This window comes from Telopea speciosissima, chromosome 9 (assembly GCF_018873765.1).
Source record: "Telopea speciosissima isolate NSW1024214 ecotype Mountain lineage chromosome 9, Tspe_v1, whole genome shotgun sequence".
NCBI classification, from domain to species: Eukaryota; Viridiplantae; Streptophyta; class Magnoliopsida; order Proteales; family Proteaceae; genus Telopea; species Telopea speciosissima.
The window spans coordinates 41,079,221-41,102,407 of NC_057924.1; the positions used below are offsets into that span (position 1 = coordinate 41,079,221).

Sequence of the window (23,187 nt, forward strand, 5' to 3'; positions counted from 1 at the left end):
CTACAACGAAGCTTCCACAAGCTGAATTTTGCCTTCACTAAGGTCCCTAACTAATACATTTGGACAGTTTTCTACTGCATATGCTCACATAGTTGCAACTTGAATTGTCTACCATTTTTCATTTATCTTTGATTGTCATTTTGTATATCATTTGTTGCTCTACCCTTTTTAACCACTAGGGAAAAACTTGCTTTTAAATAGTTTGTTGCTTTGTTAGAGTAACTAGTTTGTGTTTTACGTGTCTAAATTTTTTTCAAAGAGAAATTATCCAAGGAACCATTACGTAGAAGTCACAAGCAACAATTGTCTTATCCATGGAAGGTTCCTTTGCATACACACCTCAATGTAGCTATCCCCACCTCCGAACATTCCATCAAAGTGGATGTAGATATCCCCAGCTCCGAACATCCCATCAAAGTGGATGACCCTTCCAGTATAGGTGATAAATCTGAATGCAGATGAACCATGTCATTATGAATGCAGTACTTGATAATGGCAATTTATCAATATCCATGGGTGTAAATAATGGGAGGTGAAAACATGTAATTTCTTGTCTAAATAACAACATAATGCCATCAATTTCATAATATGAAAACAGATCAAGGAGCTAAAGCATTAGATGCAAGATGTTTAATGAATCAAGAGCTATGCAACATGAACCAGTGTCTCTCGCAGAAATTTGATTTGGTCTGTTAATGAAGTAGGGTTGTTGTGAAACCATTTTGCGCTGCTCTAGGTCTCCTTATTCATTTTGACATGAGCAGGAACTAGAATGAAGTAAAGCCTTTATGATAAGGATTAATTTATAAACAAGGATTTTATTGAAGAAACTGTGCACAAATAGAAGGCAAAATATATAGACTGAATTTAGATTGACAATTAAATCTAGTAAGGTCTGTGAAGCAAAGTCCATACCTTGGTGTAGAAATCGCTTCCTCTAAAAGGCCAACCTTGTAGGAAAGGGAGGAAATAATATGTATATCATACAGGAGCTCTAACACGGCGGACTATCCAAAGGGGGACACGAGTGGATAAATAATTTTTTAACACCTGCCCGCTCCCAGGGGGACTCGATACCATGATCTCTGCCTGCTCTGATACCATGCAGTAAACCTAGGACCTGTAACCAGTAACTCTAGAGAGAAGAGAAGATGAAAATTGTAAATACTTGAATTAATTAATTGATAGGTAAGCCCCTCTATTTATAATAGAGGAGAAATTACAAATAGACTAAACTAGGCGATGTGGGACTAAAACCCACATAGCCGACTGTACCTAATAACATAATAAATAAACTAGCCCCAAAAGGACCAGAATACCCCCACGGTATTCTGAATTACATATTCCAACACTCCCCCTCAAGCTGGATTATACAAATAAGTAAAGAAAGAAGATCCAGCTTGAACTAAAGAAAAAAAAACTCTAAATAATGCTAACACTCCCCCTCAAGTTGGCACATACAAGGTACTAATGCCCAACTTGAACAAAATGGAAAAAAAATTAAGATGCAGCAAAATCCAGCTTGACATATGAATGCAGCTCCCAAATAAACCTTCAAGAACTTGAAAAAATAGATCTTCAAAACTAGGGGTGTCAATGGGTCGGGTTAGGCCGAGCCTGCCCTAAACCCTGACCTGACCCGACCCTAGAGGCCTTAACCTTGACCTTGACCCTGACCCGACCCTACCAGGGTCAAAAAACTCTCAACCCTGACCCGACCCTGCCAGGATCGGGCTGGGTCGGGTTGGTCCTAATTTATGGCACCGTCCACGTGTCTCATTAGACCATGTTTTTGTAACATTGGATCTCAACCTATGGGACAACTAATAAATATGTTGAAAAAAACGGCGTGTATAGACTCTCTCTCTACAATTGTAATGGTGTCCCCTCAATAGGCCTGGAAACTTATAGGGGCTACAACTAAATAAAAATCATGTCAGTGACTCTTTTTATGGCCCTGATCAAAATAGTAGATGATCTACTCTTTTTATGGGTTCCCACTTCATGATGATGACAAAGCTAGTAGTTATCTCTCTACAATTCTCTTCTATTTTTTTTTTTCCTGTTTTTTTTTTTTTTTTGTTAAGAAAATACTTATATTAAGTATATAATATACATATATATATATATATATATATATATATATATATATATATATATATATATATATATAATATTATATATTTATAATTATACAGGGTTGGGTCGGGCCGGGGCCCAGGATCTAAACCCTGACCCGACCCGACCCTGCCAGGGTCAAACTATAACTAAACCCAAACCTGCCCTCAGGGTTGAAAAATCAGGGTCGGGCCTGGGCTGAACTCAGGGCGGGTTCGGGCAGGTTCGGGCCAGCCAGGCTTTATTGACACCCCTATTCAAAACTGGGACAGACATGATCAACAAACCGGGACTGGAATGTCTTCCAAAAAAGGCATCTTTTAACGATCTTCAATAGCTATCCAGTGATGAATCTCAGATTATCATAGGGACTTAGAATCTTGAAGTGAAATAACTAGAGCAGCAAGCAGCAAAAACAAACTGAATCAGGCAGCGGAAAAATACTGTAGCAACCCAACTGAAAGTCCTCAAATAGGCAACAGCCAAATATCTTCAATACTCTTCAATACTTCAATCTCCCCCTTACGGCAAACTCAACCCAATAACGAAGGATACCCAATGGCAATAGTGGAGAAAACTGATCTTCTATGTTTTGCACCAATGTTCCTGCAAGTTCTGCGTTCTGCAATGTCTGCAGGTGTACTTGGACATTACTTTGATTAACTTGTAAGCTACACCTTGGATTAATCTGCATGGGGTGTCTTTTGGGAAGGGCACTTGCCACTTGAGCAGCCAATCAAAGGGAGGGTGAGCTCATGACCCAGCAGCTTTGCATTGACTGGTCTCTCCTTGTCCTTTTCCATATCAAACATTAATTGATATCAATTTTTTTAAGAACGAAGAATGTTAAAAAAAGGAGAGAAAAAGCCCAAAAATCCCAAAAATTTACAGAGTTAATGGAGCCTTTAACAACAAAAAATAGAAAAGACAAAAAAAAAAAAAAAAAAAAAAAAAAAAAAAAAAAAAGAAGAAGAAGAAGAAGCTATATCACGCAAACAAAGGCTACTGAAATCGAAAATGAAAATAAAAAGTCTACAAGTCATAATACAACACACAGCACACAAACAGATCCTTAAGTAATAATCACGGATGGCCAACGTACAAGGCTCTTTTTTTTTGTAGAGAAGATTAGCTGATGTCAATTTTTTTTAGAACATAAGAATCTATCTATTAGAGTTAAAAAACATAAGAATCTATCTATTAGAGTTAAAAAAATAAAAAATAAATAAAAAGGAGAACAGAGGGCCAAAAAACTCAAAATTTTACAGAGTTAATGGAGTCTTTGACAACAAAAAATAGAAAAGGCAAAAAAGTAAAACCAATACACACAACAACACACACACACACACAGATAGAGAGTATTGAAGCTCCACTTGAGAGAAGATTCAACCTGTAATGAATGATTAGTAGCTTACATCTTCATGCATAAATTATAAAAAAAAAATTAACGGGAAAAGTACTGATACAAAATTCAAGGTGATCTTTCTCCTATCTAAAACTTTTTAGAACATTAGAACAAAAGGTCCCAGAAACTAAGTTTTCAAATTTCACATCACCTAATAATATGTTAATCATCAGGCATCCTTTTTTTTGGTAAACTTAATCATCAGGCATCCACTTCACTGGAAATATTGAGATAGGGAGCATGAATGAAAATTTAAAAAATGGAGTGGAATTCCTACACACCGACTGTAAGTGCTAGTTGGCAATTAGTCTAACGTTTGAATTTATTGGACATGTTATCCAAGTCATAACCTAACCACATACTAAATTCCACGTTAGCTTACTTTTGAACTTGTCATTGTAAAGCTATGAAAACTTGTATGAGAAGATGAGAAGTCTATTTGAAAAAGAAAGATCACATGAATAAGCTCTATATGGTGGGCAGTACAATTGAGTGGACCGCCAAATTTGACATATAACATATCTAGGAGATTTACTACCTATGCAACAATGAGACTACCAAATCAACTTGTCCACATTGAAAAAATTGACTGTGTTGAAAAAAAAATCCCACCTGTAAGAACATTTTTCCCTTTTAAAAGTGGATACGGCTTGCTGATATCCATAAAATAAAAATAAAAAAAATGACATTGGTCAACTTAGTTTTGAATCATTTTTGTCTCAAAATTTTGAGATAGAATAAGACCCTCATCGGATATTTGTATTTGACTTAGGAGTCCTAACAATATGAGAAGTGTGCTTATTAGTACTTTTAGCATGTTTTAAAGGCAAAAGTATCTATGGACTGACACATGTCTAGAGTTTCGTGACGAGCATGGCTATTTTTTCATGTGGAAGGGTGATTTGACAATTATGACCATCAGACAGATAGGGAATTGATTGGATTGACCATGTGTAAAATTTAGACCCAAATTAATCATTTAATAATGTGATTCCCTTCCATGTATGTCCAAACATTCTCGCGGTGGTCTAAACAACTTCTTTGTGGTCCTTAATTCAATGCATTATTTTGTCATTTGGTAAACTCACTTTTGGGTTAAAACTTGACATATGAGTAGGAAGCTTGAGGTTTACCCGTTCATAAAATTTTCACCCTATTTAATTTTTCACATGCCAAAAATAGCATATCTTGGAAAACCAGACAATTTTAAACGCAAAAAAGTCAGATTCATTTGAAGACAGAGAGAGGTGTACCTTGAATAAATTTGTCATGTACAACGAAATCATACTGTGTGTCCTCAGGTTTATTTGATTTGACAAACATAGTTGTAATTTTGTGCACCCAGCATCAGTGAAGAGTTTCTCTATTCAAGCAATATCAGTTAGGTCACAGCAGGGCACACCATTTAGTCCCAACCATTTCTTTAACTTTATCAGATCTGTTAATCTTTCCAAGGATATACACCCCCTAACATCCAAGTGTGTCAAAGATTCCAATTCATTACCAGCTTTAATCTCAGTTAGCTTCTCGCAGTCTTGAGCTATTAGCTCCAAGTTTTTCAAGTTTGACAGATAGGGTAATATTTCCAAGGACTCGCACCCACTTATATCCAAATTCCATAAGGATTCCAATGTGTCAATACCCTAAATCTTTGTAGAATCGAACAGCTTTCAATCCTTAGACCATTCAACTTTTTTAATTTTGAAAGAGATCTGGTAATCTTTCCAAGGACTCGCAGCCACTAATAACCAAACACTCTTTTAAGTTTGGCAGACCAGATAATCTTTGAATGGATATCCTTTTATTTTCAATTTTTGCAAGGACTCCAATCTGTCATGGTCTAGAATTTTGGATATCTTCAGTAAATTTTCAATAACTAATTTCTACAACTCCTTCAACTTTGAAAGATCAGGTAATCTTTCCATCGAGTAGAACCCACTAATTCCTAAATACCTCCAGTTCTTCAGGGTTGAGAGATATCCTACGGTAACATTTTTAATGATGTGGCCTCACCAATTGATAATGCTTCTAAGTATTGCTAGTCCTCAAGGCGCTCAATCTCAGACAATTTCAGACACTGATTTCTAGTCCCCTCATCCTTTTCGAAACTCGCAGATATGGTATTTTCCTTAATGATAGGCAATCCCTTATCTCCAACTCCTCCAGAGAATCCCCATCCCCTCACCTTCAAAATTGGATAAGACTCGGTTTACAAGGAACTTTAAAGTCCTTAAATTTTTTGAGACCGTGAAGTGTGATTATTGTGGTCGCCCTCGTCACACACGGAAAACTTTGTTGGAAGCTCCATGGGTGTCCCAAGGGTGGGCACAATCCCAAACAGAGCAGCACTTGTTCCCAGGCTCATCTCTCTGAAGCAACCGATACTAGCCCTGTTACTTCTACTGCAACACCCTTCTCTCCGGATCAGATGGCTGCCATCCAAAAATTGGTGACACAACTTACCACTAGCTCATCATCTTCTCCTGTATCCAACATTACCCAGTCAGGTAATTTCCATTTCTCTTCTACTAGTCCTTTATGGTTAATTGACTCTGGTGCTATCGACCACATGACTAGTAACTCTGTGGTCTTTCGTACCTATTCTCCTTGCTCTGGCCGAGATAAGGTACATGTTGCCGATGGGTCTATGTCCTCTATTTCGGGTAAAGGTTCAGTTTCTTGTTCTTCCAATCTCTCTTTCCTCTGTTTTACATGTCCCAAAATTGTGTGTAAATTTGTTATCCATTTATCATTTAACCAGTGAGTTGAATTGTTTTGCTCACTTTTCTTCTACTCATTGCGTGTTTTAGGATCTGGTGACAGGCACAACAATTGGGTATGGTTAGGTCCGTGATGGTCTCTATTACTTGACATCCACACCAACAGTACCACTCCCTTCTTCAGCTCACTATTCATTCTGATAGCGCTTTGACAAAGCTTCATCACTGGCACCGCCGTTTGGGACACCCATCTTTTCACATTTCCCGTTCTATGTTTCCAGATTTAGTTAAGTTTGCGGTTTGGATCAGTTACATTGTGATGTGTGTGAATTTGAGAAACAAATTAGAAACTCTTATCCTATTAGTAATGTTAAAAGTGATGTTCCCGTTTCCATTATTCACCCGGGTTTACCTTTTACATAGTAAGTCTGAGGCCTTTTCTTGCTTTCAATCTTCCATGCCATGCTTAGGAGTTAGGACTCAATTTAATGTTACGATCAAAGTTCTTCACAGTGATAATGGTACTGAGTATATTGGTAGTAGTTTTCAGCAGTATCTCTCTTCCTATGGGATCTTCTCCCAAACTTCGTGTGTTTGGACACCTGAGGAGAATGGCATCCATGAACAGAAAAATCGTCATCTCCCAGACGTAACCCATGCCATGATGTTCACTACTGGTGTCCCTAAAACCTATTGGGGAGATGTTGTCCTTATTGCTGCCTACCTTATTAATAGGGTTCCCTCTAGTGTCTTAAATTTTAAGACACCTCTTTCCTTTCTCCCGGACCCTATTAATGCCTCTTCTCATCCTCCAAAAATATCTGGGTCTCCCACTGGATCTAAACTGGATCCCCGGGCTCTTCGGTGCATTTTCCTTGGTTATTCGGCCTCTCCAAAGGGTTAAAAGTGTTATCACCCTCCTTCTCGCCGTTTTTGTCACCATGGATGTCATCTTCCATGAGTCTGAACCATATTATACGACACCTCTTCAGGGGAAGAGTCTTGAGGAAGAGATGTCATCAACAGTTGTCCCTATGGTTATTGACTTTAATAGTCTTCCAATTTAGGGGGTGATACACCTAAGTATGGCCACCCAATGATGGCACGACAGGTGGCAACCGTAATGATTGGTCCAATAGGTAAGCCCACCGAGTCAAACCCGCACGGCACCTGACCTACTTATGCGTGACCTGCAACATCTGGCTGACCCATCTAACCCAAGTCCAGAAAGCTAGTCATATAAGGAGACCACCTACAAATAAGGCAACACGCCTATCTAAACACTAGACTGTCGCAGCCAGTAAGTGTTGCAGTCCTACAAGGAAACCATATCTCGTACCACGAGATAATATGGAAACTCCTATCAATCAAGGACACTAACTAAGGCGGGAAAATACTTTCCCAAAGGGACCCTGCATCGAGATCTCCTACCAAGAATGAAGGACTTACTACTTTGGGACTCTCCACCACTGCCTCACTCAAGGTGCCCCATACTATAAATACCCAATTATAGATCACAACGATCCATCTTGAATTCTAATAATTTGTCTGCTGCTAAAGAAACCTGACTTAGACATCGGAGAGTCCCCCGCCGAAAAATTCCGACTCTCCCTTGCTTATCTGATCTTCTGTGCAAGTCCAATCTCTAGAGGATCCACTTGACGCAACAGGGGGAGCTTCCAATACAAGGGGAGCCTTTAATTGACAATATCAATAGTGAGGGGGAGACATTGGTCCACTTTGCTCCTGATCTGGAAGTGCTAACCTGCACTCGGAGTAGATTCAAGAAAAAGGGAACCATGAACGACCAACCATTACCCACTGTGGCGCCTCCACCAAATTCGCCATTAGATAATATTTCTCCTACTTCTAATAATATGTCTGATTTTGCTTTACATGATGATCATCCCATTGCTCTTAGAAAAGGTGTCCGTTCCTGCACACAACATCCCATTTCCCATTTTGTCTCTTATGAATCTTTATCAACCTCCTATCGGGCCTTTGTTTCGTCTTTGTCTTCTGTGTCAATTCCACAAGATTGAGAAATAAGCATAGTTGTCATGGCGTCCTGGCGCTGGAGAAGCATGCATGTCGACCTATACCATGGCGTCCCTCTTCGATTTCTTCTTTCTGTCTCTCTTTCCCTCTTCGATTTCTTCTTCTTGTCTCTCTTTCCCTCTTCGATTTCTTCTTCCTGTCTCTCTGTCTCTGTTTTGCAACTAAGAAATCGCCAGATCTGATTCCAGGAATTAAATACTCCTTGTTTAGTTGATTTCTGTGATGAGTTCTTGCTGAAATTGATAGAACATGATGTGGCGATGCTTCGCCTGAAGGTTTAGACTGGACCGAGAAGAGTTGAAGGAGTTATCTCCTTCGTACTGCGTTGTTTTCCGTCCTAGGTTGAATACAACCATAAATCCATAATCCGATCGTGGGTTATTACAAACCCTTATTTTTGCCTTTTTCCTAAAGTACCATTCTCTTCTTTTATTCCCCTTTGTCCATACTTTACACATCCCTCCAAGTTTACCCTTAGTCATTAAATCAAAACCCTTTTATGCCCTTTCTTAGATTCTGCTTAATTACAAGATTGCCATCCTTAAAACTTGAGAAACAATAGAGAAAAAATAAAACATGGCTTGAGTATACATCTATTAAAACATTAAAAATAGAGAAAATAAAAAATAAAACATGGTCGACATGCTCGCCATGGCAACGACATGTCGATATATCGACGTGACACCCCTCCACCGACTTGGATCGCTGTGACGCCATGACAACTATGGAAATAAGCCATCAAAGATCCGAGACGGAAGGCTGCCATGCTAAGAAATGAAGGCCTTGGACAAAAATGGTATATGGGAACTTGTCCCTCGCCTTGAAGGGAAGAAGTTGGATGCAAGTGGGTGTTCCCTGTCAAGCAGAGACTGGCCATATTTGCAGGCTGCAGAAGTCCCTTTATGGATTCAAACAACCTACTAGGGTGTGGTTTGGTCATTTTCTGAAAGCCATGCAGAAATTTGGGTATTGACAAAGCCAAGCTGACCATACTTTGTTTGTGAAAAAGAGTGGTAACCAAATCACAGCCCTCATTGTGTATGTAGATGATATAGTTATCACAAGGAATGATGATACTGAAATCTCCCATCTTAAGTCATTGTTAGCTAAGGAGTTTGAAATAAAGGATCTAGGACCTCTCTGGTACTTTCTTGGGATTGAAGTTACCAGATCAAACAAAGGTATGTTTATTTCCCAACAAAAGTATGTCTTCGACCTTCTTGAAGAAACAGGAATGCTTGGATATAAGCCTGTGGATTCCCCTATTGAGGTTAATCACCAGCTATGTAGTGTCACGGGTGATTCGGTTGACAAAGAACAGTACCAGAGATTGGTCGGCCGACTGATTTACTTGTCCCACACCAGACCTAATATTGCCTATGTTGTGGGCATTGTTAATCAGTTTCTCCATGATCCTAGCGTATCTCACCTTAATGCAGTGCACCATAAATTAAGGTATTTAAAGTCTACACTTGGGAAAGGTATTCTCGGCTCGAACAATGGGAACCTAAGGCTGGAAGGATTTACTAGTGCTGACTGGGCCGAATCTATTGATGATTGGTGATCTACTTCTGGTTATTGTTCCTTCCTTGACCTTGAAGGTAACCTTATCTCATGGCAAAGCAAGAAACAATTTGTTGTATCCCGATCTAGTGCTGAAGCAGAGTATAGTGCCATGGCCCAAGTGATCTGTGAACTTATGTGGCATAAGGGGTTATTGAGTGATCTCGGAGTTACTTCTGAAAGTCCAATGCGCTCTACTGTGATAACAAGGTTATCATTAGCATTGCCCATAATCCAATTCAGCATGACAGTACTAAACATATTAAGATCGATAGACACTTCATCAAAGAAAAGCTTGAACAATGAATTGTTTGTATCCCTTTTGTTAGTTTTGTTAACCAACTTGTTGATGTGTTTACAAAGAGGTTGAATTGTAAGGTGTTTCATCCACTGGTCTCCAAGTTGGACATGTATGATATATTTGCACCAATTTGAGGGGGAGTGTTGAGAACCTTGGGATTAGTATTGTAGCATCTTACATTAGATTAAATTAGGATTTCACTTTATTTACCTTTTTACCCCTTTGGGTTGTAACTCTATTATAAATAAAGAGGACCTTTGCCATTAATGACAAGTCCCATCATTCCTCCAACTCTGATTCTGAACTAACACATATCCAAGTATTCAACAACATACCATGCCAATGTCAAGGGATCATAATAGGCTTCCCCAATTTTCCAGATGTAATTTTGTTACTCAATTCTGATGTTGCAACTCAAAACAGTTGTACGTGCTAGTTTTGATTATGTAAATCTCAGTTTACCTACCGCTTTAAATTCAAGAATTCTGTTAAAGCTGCCACTGTTGGAGTTTCATGCATTCTTTCCGAATATGTAGATTATTGACAGAACAATGCGGGGGCCAAAAATGGTTCTCAAGTTCAACAACGTATGCAAATGCTCGCAGTAGAATTACTCTTAATCTTCTAAACTATACAATTCCTATCAAAGACCCAATGGCTGATGGAGCAAAACTAACAATAAACATGAAGCAAAACATGACCCACTAGCCATCACAAATACAAAATGCCCTGTAATCATGAGATAAAATAGACATGAACCTGCAAAAGCTGAAATCAAGGTTTCCTCTTCTAATTGAGGAAATTAACAGATAGCTCTCCATTTCAGTAAAGGGTTGTGGGTCGAACAAAAGCTCATATACATACAGGTCCAACGACGAAGAAGGCTACTCTTGATCTGCTGCGGATGAATTCAAATCCACCATTGCTCTGTGAATCTTTCTTTGGAGATGACTGAAGAATTTAAAATTGTTTTTCACAGTCCCACTGCAATTTAAATTGTAATCTAAATGGTCAGTAGAGTATTAGCTTAGCTCTATTTTTGTTAAATTAAACAAATAAAAAAAAAACTGTTTTTCACAGTCCCACTGCCATTAAAATTCTATAATCTGAATGGTCAGTACAGTATTAGCTCTACTATTGTAACATAAATATAGTTACCGTAGCCAAATCAAGGATGTGTCACAAATGAGATGAATCACATTCAAAGGCAATTTTGGTGGCGTTAAGTCGAGGATGAAAAAAGAATATGTTGGGTCAATTGAGATTTCATGCCTATACTTAAACACATAGAAAGAGACTTGAGCCCAAGTTGGATCAAGTGTGTCTGATGCTGCCAATGTTGATCCCCAATCATTTAATGATAAGGAAAACAACTACTCAGCCTTGTTACATTTATCCTGGGATAAATTATCAAAATATCAATCTATCAAAAATCTAAGATGTATATTTTATCCTCTCCCCCCCCCCCCCTTTTTTTTTTTTTTTTTTTTTTTTTTTGAGATACTCGAGCGGGGTGAATCAAAAGGAAACATTCCAACCAGGGTCAGAAAAGCATCGCATAAAGCAGTATCCAGTATAGTTTTACTCACCATGTCAATATAGGATCCTGAAAGACCAAGCAAGTGACAGAAAGCTTGAAGAGGAGCAGCGAGGAATATGGCGAATTGGCTACCACTTGGGTGGCGAATCAACAGCACTAGATGGAGAGCTTGGAGAAAGCAGTAAAGCAACTGGCTCTCCCTTTTCTGCTCCATATATAGCCTTTACAAGTTTATAGTGAATAAGTTGATGCGATATCAGTAACCCTTTGGAAAAAAACTACTGAAGAATTATGGTGGTCTTGCAATGGTAACCAAAATAAATCTTGACTACATGCTATCTGTATGAACTTTACTACAAGTTATTCAACATCTATAACAGGGTAAGATTAACCTTGTTAAATATCACATAAAGGATTTGAAAAACCTACTTTACAATTGCTCCCAATTGTTGGATTTGATAAAGTCCTAGCATGCAAACCTGCATAAAACCCTAAATAACTGGCAAATTTTAAGAGAACAATATAAAAAGCCAGCACTCTCCTCTAGCACTAGCACTTGTTAAAAATAAAGCATTTAATCTGCTTAAGAATAAGATGAATACAGTTTGGAAACCCCCCCCCCCCCCAAAAAAAAAAACTATAAACAAACAAATAATAAAGCTGTCATTTCGTCCACTTGTCATATCCCTGAATTAAAACACCAAAAAACTACCATAAACTATTAGTACTTATTGTCAGATATGATGATACATGTGTACTAGATAAGACCATTATATGCTCTGTAAACTATGCACTCATTCTCACATTCTCATTCCCATTTCTTTTCTTTTTGATGCTTACATTCAACAATTGTATTCGTAAATGTAAAAGTGAACTTAATACAAAAATACTACCTTTTTCTATTGAGATGATTATTTATTTGGCAGCCAAAGACAAATGATAAAGACTCACAAATCCAACACTAGAAACTAGAGAAGGAAAACCTGCCTTGAATGCTTGACTGCTATCATTGTCAATTATCACAAAATGTGGCCACCTTGTGAACGGAAGTAGGTCAGAAGGGTAAATACAGTTTAATCCTGTAAAAGAGATGGCCATTAAGTTAAAATAATATTTAGGCTAGATACTACATTATGAATCTCTCATTAACTTACTGCTCATATCAAATAGTATAGAAGTGCGATGTAGATAGTCATAAGAACAATAGTACTCGATTAGATGTTACTTGATTAATCATGATGATACAAAATACCTTTATTTCCATGAAAACCCAGCCATTAGAACCCTGAATTTCTGTTCTCTCGATTTCCCTTATAGTGGACAGAAGAGTTTGGGCTATCAAGAGGAAAGCTCATTGAAGAAGTAGGTGTGCATCAGATTCCAAATCACGAGAGCTCCATTTTCAGGAAAGTTCATGAAAAATTATTCCAGAACGTTAAATTATGTACACCAGAATACCGTGGGGGTATTCTGGTCCTTTTGGCAGTTTATTTTATGTTTTATTTACTGCCTAGTATAGTCGGCTATGTTGGAGGGTATTTTTGTCTTTTCCATGTACTCCTTAATATTATAAATACAAGGCTGGTTTGATCACATTGATCATTCAAGCACTATTCCACAAACCTGGTTTGTTAACATGGTATCAAAGCCAAAATCCCCCTGATCTGTTTTCAAACCCCCCCACCCTCCCATTGTTTTTCCTTCCCTTTCCCTTCTCTCAATTTTTTTCTCTCCCCTTTCTCCTTGCTTCTTCTCCCTCTCTAAGGGCAGAACTGCAGAGATGATCAGATGATCTAGTTGTTGCCCTATTCCCACCTCTTTTTATCCCTTTTTCAATGTGCTAAATTCTGCTCGATAGCTGCTGGTTCTCTCCTTGCGATATTTGGAGTTTCCAGACTTTTTGAAGATCAGGCCACAAATTATTGAGACTGATTTTCCCTCTGTTGGAGACTCTTCTGCAATATTGACTTGCTGCTATCAAGTATCCACCAGGTGTTGAAGACCCCTCATACCAATCGATTTCTTACTTTCAGGGTTTTTCCCAAAACCCTGATCATTATCGATTTTTGGGATTAGGGCTGCTTGCTGCTGTTTTTCTTATTGGAGCTTTTTCTCTTCATCAAGGACATCCTCTACAGGTTCCTAGACAGATTCGATCAAGCTTCTTCAATTTTTTTTTGGATTCACATCTCCACATCGATCTCCAATTTCAGGTTCTCTTCCAAAACCCTGACATTGTCGATCTCTGTGGAAGGGGTCTCTGCTGCTGCTGCTGATTTTTTGGGGCTCTTTTGCCCATCATAGTGGACCACTCGACCTTGATTTCAGCTCTTGGTTTGGAGTAATTGTTGGTGTTTTATTCTCCACAGCCCTGTTGCAACTATGGGTGACTCTGCTGATTCCACTGCAACTTCTGATCAACCTGGACATGAAAAATCAGATTATCATAATTTTCAGCCCAATCCCATCAAACTTGATGGCAGCAACTACCTACTGTGGTCTCGGTCAGCCTCTTTTGCTATTGCTGGCCGTGGTCTCACTGGCCATATTGATGGCACTGTCACCATGCCTGCTGCCCCAAGTGCTGCCAAGACTCGCTGGCTTGCCAACAATGGTGTTTTTATGTCTTATTTGATTGGTTCTATGACTTCGGACATTGCACATGGGTTCCTCCTTTTTGATACAGCTTCTCAAGTTTGGTCAGCCTATAAGGAAACGTACGGACAGCTTGGTAATGATGCTCAAGTCTATGAACTCAAGAAGAAGGTTCTTCATACTATTCAGGGGGACTTAACAGTCTATAAATATTATGCTACTCTACACAACCTTTGGCAACAGCTGGACCACTTCTATGATTACCAACATGCTAATGCTACTAATCTGGCTGCCTATAAGAAACATGTGGATAAAATCAGGGCTTATGACTTCTTGGCAGGGTTGAATGTTGAGTATGACCCAATTCGTGTTCAAGTGTTGCCATTCTCCTTTTCCCACACTTGAACAGTCTTATGCCTTAGTCTCCTCTGAAAAAAATCGCCGAACTGCTTTGTTGCACCCTGCTGTTCCTGACAGGTCAACCCTCCAGACTACTTCACCGGCTTCTTCTACACCAGTTGGCACTCTCTCTGTGGGTGGTACTGCTACCGGCTCGGTTACTTGTGAGCATTGTCATAGGCTTTATCACACTAAAGACAAATGTTGGAAACTTCATGGGAAGCCTACTGACTTTGAAGCTAAACAGGCTGCCAAGAGAAAACCAAAAAACAAGAGCAATCACTCTGAGTCTGTCACTGCAGCCCCTACTACTGACACTGGCCTATCTCATGAGGATTTACAGGCATTCCTACGTGTGCCTAAGTCTTCCATTATTGCTGCCTCTACTACATCAGCTACTGCCACTTCGTCTACTCCCTCAGGTCACACTTTGCTCGGTCAGGTATTTCGTTTGGTGGTCATTGTGTCTCTGTAGCTTCCCATCCTTGGATCATTGATTATGGAGCTACAGATCACATGACCGGGTCCTCTAACCTCTTCCATCGTTATTCTCCTACCTCTGGGAAAGACAAGGTCAAGGTAGCTGATGGTTCCCTTTCCTCCATCTCTAGAAAAGGAATCATCAACTGCACTTCTTCCCTTCCTTTGTCAAATGGTGGCCTGTACATATTACGAATTTTACTACTAACCTTCTTTCTATTAGTAGTATAACTCGTGATCTTAACTGCAAAGTAACATTTTTTCCTTCCCATTATGTTTTTCAAGATCTGGACTCTGGGAAGACGATTGGATTAGGTAAAGTGCATGGTGGCATGTACCTGTTTGACGATAGTTGTCTCACTCCACCTCCATTACTACCACTACATCAGAACTCCTTAGTATCTTCTGAAATTTATCAGTGGCACTCTAGATTAAGTCACCCTCCCTTAGGCATCTTAGTATCTTTATTTCCTACTTTGGTCAAACCTTGTGATAAGACCGATTTTTTTGTGAGACTTGTGTTCTGGCCAAACAAACAGGTTCAACTTATTCTGTTTCTAATAAAAGGAGTTCTTCACTTTTTCAATTAATACATTTTGATGTTTGGGGCCCCAGTCGTAAGACTTCGGTTTCCGGTCATCATTGGTTTGTCTCTTTTATTGATTGTCATTCTAGACACACATGGGTTTATCTTTTACACACCAAAAGTCAAGTTTTTTCTTGTTTTCAGCATTTCCATAACATTGTCAAAAACTCAGTTCAATGCTACTCTCAAAGTCTTGAGAAGTGATAATAGGACTGAGTATACAGAGACTCAATTTCAGGAATACCTTGCTGGTAATGGGATTGTTCATCAAACAAGTTGTGTTGATACCCCAGCCCAAAATGGTGAGGCTGAAAGGAAGAACCGACACTTGTTGGAAGTGGCCAAGGCGTTGATGTTTTCGTGCCATATTCCCTCCCAATATTGGGGGGGATGCTATTCTCACTGCAACCTATCTTATTAATCGGTTGCCTTCCCGTGTTCTTGAATCCCGCAGCCCCGGCCGATATTTTACATAGGAATTCCACCTTTGTGGTTCCTCCCAAAATTTTTGGTTGTGTCTTATGCCAAAAACACTAAACCTCATGGAAAATTTGATACCCGTGGGTTAAGGTGTATTTTCTTGGGTTACTCTCCAACCCAAAAAGGTTATAAATGTTACCACCCTCCTTCTCATCGTACTTTGGTCAGTATGGATGTGGTTTTTCATGAAAGTCTTTCATATTATCCGTCTACACATCTTCAGGGGGAGAATTCTGGTTCCAGTGAAAATGTGTTTGTGTTTCTTCCCCTTGAAGTTCCTCCTTTGGCTGCTTTCCAACCTCCTACCACTGCTGTCCAGCCTCCGTTGGTTGCTGCCCAGCCTCCTTTGGCTGCTGTCCAGCCTCCTTTGGCTGCTGCTCCTTCTGAAGGGACTCCTTTACAAAGGGAGCGTATAGAAAATAATGGTGGTAATGATCCTTGTCAGGGGGAGGTGACTCCAGTTCAGAGAACCATCAATGAATTTCAGAAGATAATTGACAACTCTAATATCATCACCTACAAGAGACACTCCAACAGAGGGCAGCATCAATCCATTGTGGCACTAATACCTATCCAATTGCCGACCTAGGAGTCAGATCCTTCTCCTCCTCCCTCTCTTTATGGTGAGACTTCTCCTTCTGATCTACCTATTGGTCATCGTAAAGGTACTAGGACTTGCACCCTGCATCCCATTTCTCGATTTGTTTCTTATAGTTCTCTTTCTCCATCTTTTCGTGCATTTGTGTCCTCTCTTTCTTCTGTTTCTATTCCTAAAAAATGGCATGAAGCATATACAGATGGACAGTGGAAGGCAGCTATGTTGGAAGAAATGAGAGCTTTAGAAAAAAACAACACTTAGGATCTTGTACCCCTCCCTCCAGGGAAAAAACGAGTGGGATGTAAGTAGGTGTTTACGGTCAAACAAAAGATTGATGGGTCTGTGGATCGGTATAAGGCACGTTTGGTTGCAAAGGGCTTCACCCAAACATATGGGATTGACTATCAGGAGATTTTTGTCCCTGTTGCAAAATTGAATACAGTTCAGGTTTTGCAATCTTGTGCAATTAATCTTGGATGGGATCTCCAACAGTTGGATGTGAAGAATGCCTTCCTAAATGGGGAACTTTGTAAGGAGGTATACATGGATATTCCACCAGGTTTTTCTTGTGACAATACTAAAGGCAAAGTGTGCAAGTTGAAACGAACACTGTATGGGCTGAAGCAGTCACCTCGAGCTTGATTTGGTCGATTCCACAAGGCAATGACATCTATTGGCTTACAAGCAAAGTAATGCTGATCATACTCTCTTTATCAAGAGGGCTGGTGAGAAGCTCACTGTTCTTATAGTGTATGTGGATGACATTGTGGTTACAGGCAATGATGGGGATGAGATCAACCGGTTGAAGAGGTTTCTTAGGCAGGAATTCGAGATTAAAGATCTAGGGCCGCTACGGTACTTTCTTGGGATTGAGGTTGCCAGATCTTTTAAAGGCATCTTTCTCTCCCAAAGGAAGTATGTCCTAGACTCGTTGGCTGAAACTGGTCTGTTAGGATGCCACCCTTCAGATACTCCTATGGAGGCTACTGTTTGTCTCAAAGAAAAGGAGGGTGAACTTGTTGATAAAGGCCGGTACCAACGCCTGGTGGGGAAGCTGATTTATCTCTCACACACTCGTCCAGATATTGCTATCGTTGTGAGTACTGTGAGTCAGATCATGCATGACCCCTATTCTTTTCACATGGAAGCTGTTCTTTCGATTCTTCACTACTTGAAGTCAACTCCTGGAAAATGCATTCTTCTGTCTCCTAATGGCCACCTACGGGTAGAGGTGTATACCGATGCTGATTGGGCTGGTTCTGCAGATCGGAAGTCTATCTCTGGGTACTATTCTTTTGTGGGAGGCAATTGATCACTTGGCGTAGCAAGAAGCAGAATGTGGTGGCTCATTCTAGTGTTGAAGAAGAGTTTCGGGCCATGGCATAGGGCATTTGTGAGTTACTTTGGTCAAAAGGCTTGCTACAAGATCTTGGTGTTCTTGTTCATCTTCCCATGATGTTGCACTGTGATAACAAAACTGCAATCAGCATTGCACACAACCCGGTACAGCATGATCGCACTAAATATGTTGAAGTGGACAGACATTTCATTAAGGAAAGCTGGAAGAAAGGTTGATTTGTGTTCCTTTTGTGAAGTCTGCTGATCAGGTTGCTGATATCTTCACTAAGGGATTATCTGGGAAATTGTTCCATCCCATTCTAGTCAAGTTGGGCATGATTGATATATTTGCTCCAACTTGAGGAGGAGTATTTTACACCAGAATACCATGGGGGTATTCTGGTCCTTTTGGGAGTTTATTTTATGTTTTATTTACTACCTAGTATAGTCGGCTATGTTGGGGGTATTTTTGTCTTTTCCATGTACTCCTTAATATTATAAATACAAGGCTTGTTTGATCACATTGATCATTAAAGCATTATTCCACAAACCTATTTTGTTAACAAAGAACTTGATGGCAAAGCAAAAGTTTTTTCAATTTTACCTAATTCAAATTTGATCAAAAGGCATGAAGAAATCAGTATCCTAAATTTGGGAGAGGAGGGGGGCGAGGAAAGATAAACCATATAAAGGAAATTGTACAACCTGATGCTTATAGATATAGTAGAAGAACCCCATCTAGAGGTAACTCATCCCATGTTGTGGCTAGAACCTGCTCATGAAAAACATAAGATCACACACAGTGATAATATTGCACTACTGACAGCAGAGGTGCACACACAGACACAATAAAAGCACAGGTGCACACAATCACAAGAAATAAATACAGAATAGGGATAGGAGATCTTCCAAACACCAGTTTTCTAACAAAAGAACTAAATCAGAACCTATTCCCATTGGTACAGTCATAAGTAAAAATATTTTATTTAAATAATTAACGTGAGTCAGAAAAGATGGTTATAGTTCCTTGAATGGTAAATCTCTATCTCTACAAAGTAAAAGAGGCTAAAAGATACCAAACACAGCTAGGCTTCTCTCAGATAACCTAATGAATATTTAGCATCATTTTAAACTGAAAAAAGAGTAGTGGGGGAATGCACCCCATATAATTTTGGTTGTCTATTGACTAAGAAAGATCATTTTAAGACCTGACAAAGGATAAAGTGAGATATTATACTACCAGAAGAGAAGCTCAGAAGATTGTGGGGAAAGCAAGAGCGAAGAAATATGATGACCTTTATGAAAAACTGAACAAAGGAAGGGGAAAATGCGATCTATCGGATAGCTAAAATAAGAGAACGGAAGAGCAGAGATTTGGACCATGTTAGATGCATTAAGCGCGAGGATGGTAGAGTACTAATACAAGATGCGGACATTTTGGAGAGATGGGGTGATTATTTTTACAATCTACTAAATGGAGCTAACTTGAGAGGATGGATTCGGAAGTGGAGAGGAATAGTCTTGAAGCCAACACATGTCATGGACTTCTACAACAAGTTGGCGAGGCCGAAGTTAAAGAGGCCCTACGAAAGACGAAGATTGGCAAAACACCGGGACCGGATGAGATCCCAATTGAAGTATGGAAGAGCTTAGGAGTACGGGGGTATCTTGGCTAACCAAGCTGTTTAACAAGATTTTGAGTACAAGAAAAATGCCAGATGATTGGAGGAGAAGCATTGTAGTCCCAATTTATAAGAACAAAGGTGATATCTAGAACTACAATAATTATAGAGGCATTAAACTAATGAGTCATACCATGAAACTATAGGAGAAAATCATTGAGGCCCACCAAAGAAGAGAAACTGATATATCAGATAACCAATTTGGTTTTATGCCAGGGAGATCCACGATAGGAGCTATTTACCTTCTAATGAGGCTTATAGAAATTTTTAGAACTTACAAAAGGAATTTCTATATGGTCTTTATTGATCTAAAAAAGGCCTATGATAGAGTTCCTAGAGAGCTCATTTGGTATGTCCTAGCAAAGAGAAGAAGCTCAAGTAACTATGCAGATATAATTAAAGACATGTATGAAGGTGTGGTGACAAGTGTCAGAACTACAGAGGGCCAAAGTAATGAATTTCCAATTACAATTGGGTTACACCAAGGATAAGCTCTAAGCCCGTATTTGTTTGCACTCATCATGGATGATTTAACCAGGCACATCCAAGATGAGGTCCCTTGGTGTAAGCTTTTCGCTGATGGTATTGTTTTGCTAGACGAGACAGTGGAAGGGATTAACTCGAAACTGGAGCTATGGAAATCAGGTTTGGAATCAAGAGGTTTTAAGATAAGCAGAACAAAGACAGAATACATGATGTGTAACTTCAATCAAACCAGGAGAGGCGATGAAGCGGTGAAACTCGAGGAGCGAGAGCTACCATAAAGTGAATGCTTTAGATACCTGGGGTTAACCACTAACAAAGAGGGTGATATAGAGGATGATGTTTCCCACAAAATTAAAGTAGGATGGATGAAGTGGAGAGGTGCATCAGGAGTTTTATGTGACAAACGCATGCCAATTAAGCTTAAGGGGAAATTCTACATGACAGTAATAAGACCAGTGATGATTTATGGGGCGGAATGTTAGGCCGTTAAGAAGAGCGATACAGATAAGATAAGTGTAGCGGAGATGAGGATGTTGAGGAGGATGTGCAGCAAGACCAGGAGAGATAGAGTAAGGAATGATTGTATTAGAACCGAATTGGGATTTGCACCAATCCAGGACAAACTCTGTGAGAGCCGCTTGAGGTGGTATGGTCATGTCCAACAGAGACTCATGGATGCACTAGTAAGGAAGAGTGACCAGTTTCAGTATGAAGGAGCTAAAAGAGGTAGGGGCAGGCCTAAAATGACTATTGGGGAAGTGGTAAGAAAGGATATGCATGTGGTAGGGCTCGATCCTAGTATGACCGCGGATAGAGTTGTTTGGAGGACGACGAAGGCCCGTGTAGCCGATCCCTTGTAGGGGGATGTTCATGGGATGCTGCTTTGACTACTGCTTAGACTTTTTCCCCTAGTAATTTTATTTTATCTTTTTAATTCCTTTTACTCCTTTTTTTACTTTTATTACTTGTTTTACTACCTTCTACTTCATTTATTTCTATTACTGTTATGACCTCTTCGGATCCATGTAGCCGACCCCATTTAGTTGTATTGATCCACCATGTAAGCTGTCAGAAAATATGGTAAATTGAAAGAAGTCTCTAAACATACACGAACTCATTCCCAAAGTTTGAGATTGGAAGACCCAAAATATGATGAGGAAACACAGGTTTAAAAAAACAAACTCTGAAGGTGTGAGCAACTTCGAAATGTTTGTTTGTTAAACATGTAAACTTTTGGTTCAGTATACACCCCTTTCTTGATTCATCCAATATATCTTCAACCCTGTAAGGTTCAAGTTACCAAAACGGTTTTACTAAAACAGTGTGTTGCTCTGTGTCTCTCTCAGGATTCTTGGAACAACAGATGCAGCTACTTGGGCCAGCATCAAAATGCGGAACCAATAACCAGCAGTGGTGTGCTGATGGCAGTTCCACTCTGCATATCACAACCTGAAGAACTCAATTTGTCAAAGTAGAATGAGAATTCTGCATGCCCAACTACTGAAGCCACCTGGGAATCAGATACTCAAAAGAAATGAGGTTCAGATTGTGGCTAAAGGGACCATGGTCTTTCTAATAACTATCATACACCCAGCTCGATTAGTAGTACAAGAAAAAAAGGATCTCAAATAAAGAAATCACTTCAGAGCATTGGGAAATTGATTCACAGTTCTGAGAAAAGGGAGGGAGCAACTCATTCTGTAGCAGAGGTAGTAGATCTAGACTGAACAGATTGTGGAAAAGTAATGACATAGATGATTGATTTGGGCAGGACTTTGGAAGGACTCGATCAACAACAGATAGGTGATAAATGATAAATCTGAATGCAAACGAACCATATCAGTGTGAATGCAGTACCTAACATGGCAATTTATCAATAATCGAAAGAAATCTACTTTACCAAAAATAAGAAAAAAAAGCAATGTATCAATAACCATAGATGTAAATAATAGGAGGTGAAAACATTTAATTTCCGATCAAAACAACAAAAATAATGTTATCAATTCCATAATATGACAACAGATCAAGGAGCTAAAGTGTGAGATGCAAGATTCTGGATCTAGTGTCATGCAACATTTACCAATGTGTCTCATTGAAATTTGATTTGGTCCTTATAGAAATTCAGTTTATGAAGCAGGTTTGGCGTGAAACCGTTTTGACTTGCTCTGGGTCTCTTCATTCATTAGAACATGATCATGAACTAGAATGGAGCCCTGTTTTGTTTCGTTCTAAAATTTTCCATACAAATGATATTTTACATGAAAGTACTCCTCCATGTAAAATTTTTTACTTTTTCAATGCCGTTCTTGAGTCTTGACATTTTACGTTAAAAGTTAAACAAATAGTTGAAAATCTTATTTACATGAAAATTTCCCTTTTCTATTTTTTCACATGGAAACAAACAGAGCCTAAAAGGTTAACTTATAAATGGGGATTATTGAAGAACATGTGCATGAATAGAAGGCAAACTGTGTAGACTGGATTTAGTTTGAAAATTGAAATAAGTAACGTCTACGAAACAAAGTCCATACCTTGGATATTACTTTGATTGATTTGCTAGCGGCACCTTGGACTAATCTGCATAGGGGGTCTTTTGGGAAGGCACTTGCCACTTGAGCAGATAATCAACGGAAGGTGAGTTCACCCAGTAGTTTTGCACGGACTGGTCTATCCTACTTACCCTCTTTCAAATCAAAACCTCTCAAGAATTTAATTTCTTTGAAAGTAACAATCACAGATGGCCAAGCTGCAAGAGTCCTTTTTTGTTGAAAATATTAATTGATATTAATTTTTTTTTTAGGAAAAAAGAATTTAATAGAGTTTAAAACAGAAGAGAAA

The 23,187-nt window shown here is 39.2% G+C and overlaps 2 long non-coding RNA genes across 2 annotated transcripts; both read right to left on the bottom strand.

The window, feature by feature from the left end:
- Window positions 1–327: 327 nt before the first annotated feature.
- On the bottom strand, window positions 328–23,012 carry LOC122641165. Its single transcript, XR_006329820.1, has 2 exons — window positions 22,881–23,012; window positions 328–448 (listed from the first exon to the last, which is right to left on the bottom strand). It is a non-coding gene; the product is annotated as an uncharacterized LOC122641165 (long non-coding RNA).
- Window positions 11,452–12,315, bottom strand: LOC122641164. The gene is made up of 3 exons (XR_006329819.1): window positions 12,135–12,315; window positions 11,755–11,926; window positions 11,452–11,562 (listed from the first exon to the last, which is right to left on the bottom strand). It is a non-coding gene; the product is annotated as an uncharacterized LOC122641164 (long non-coding RNA).
- Window positions 23,013–23,187: the final 175 nt, after the last annotated feature.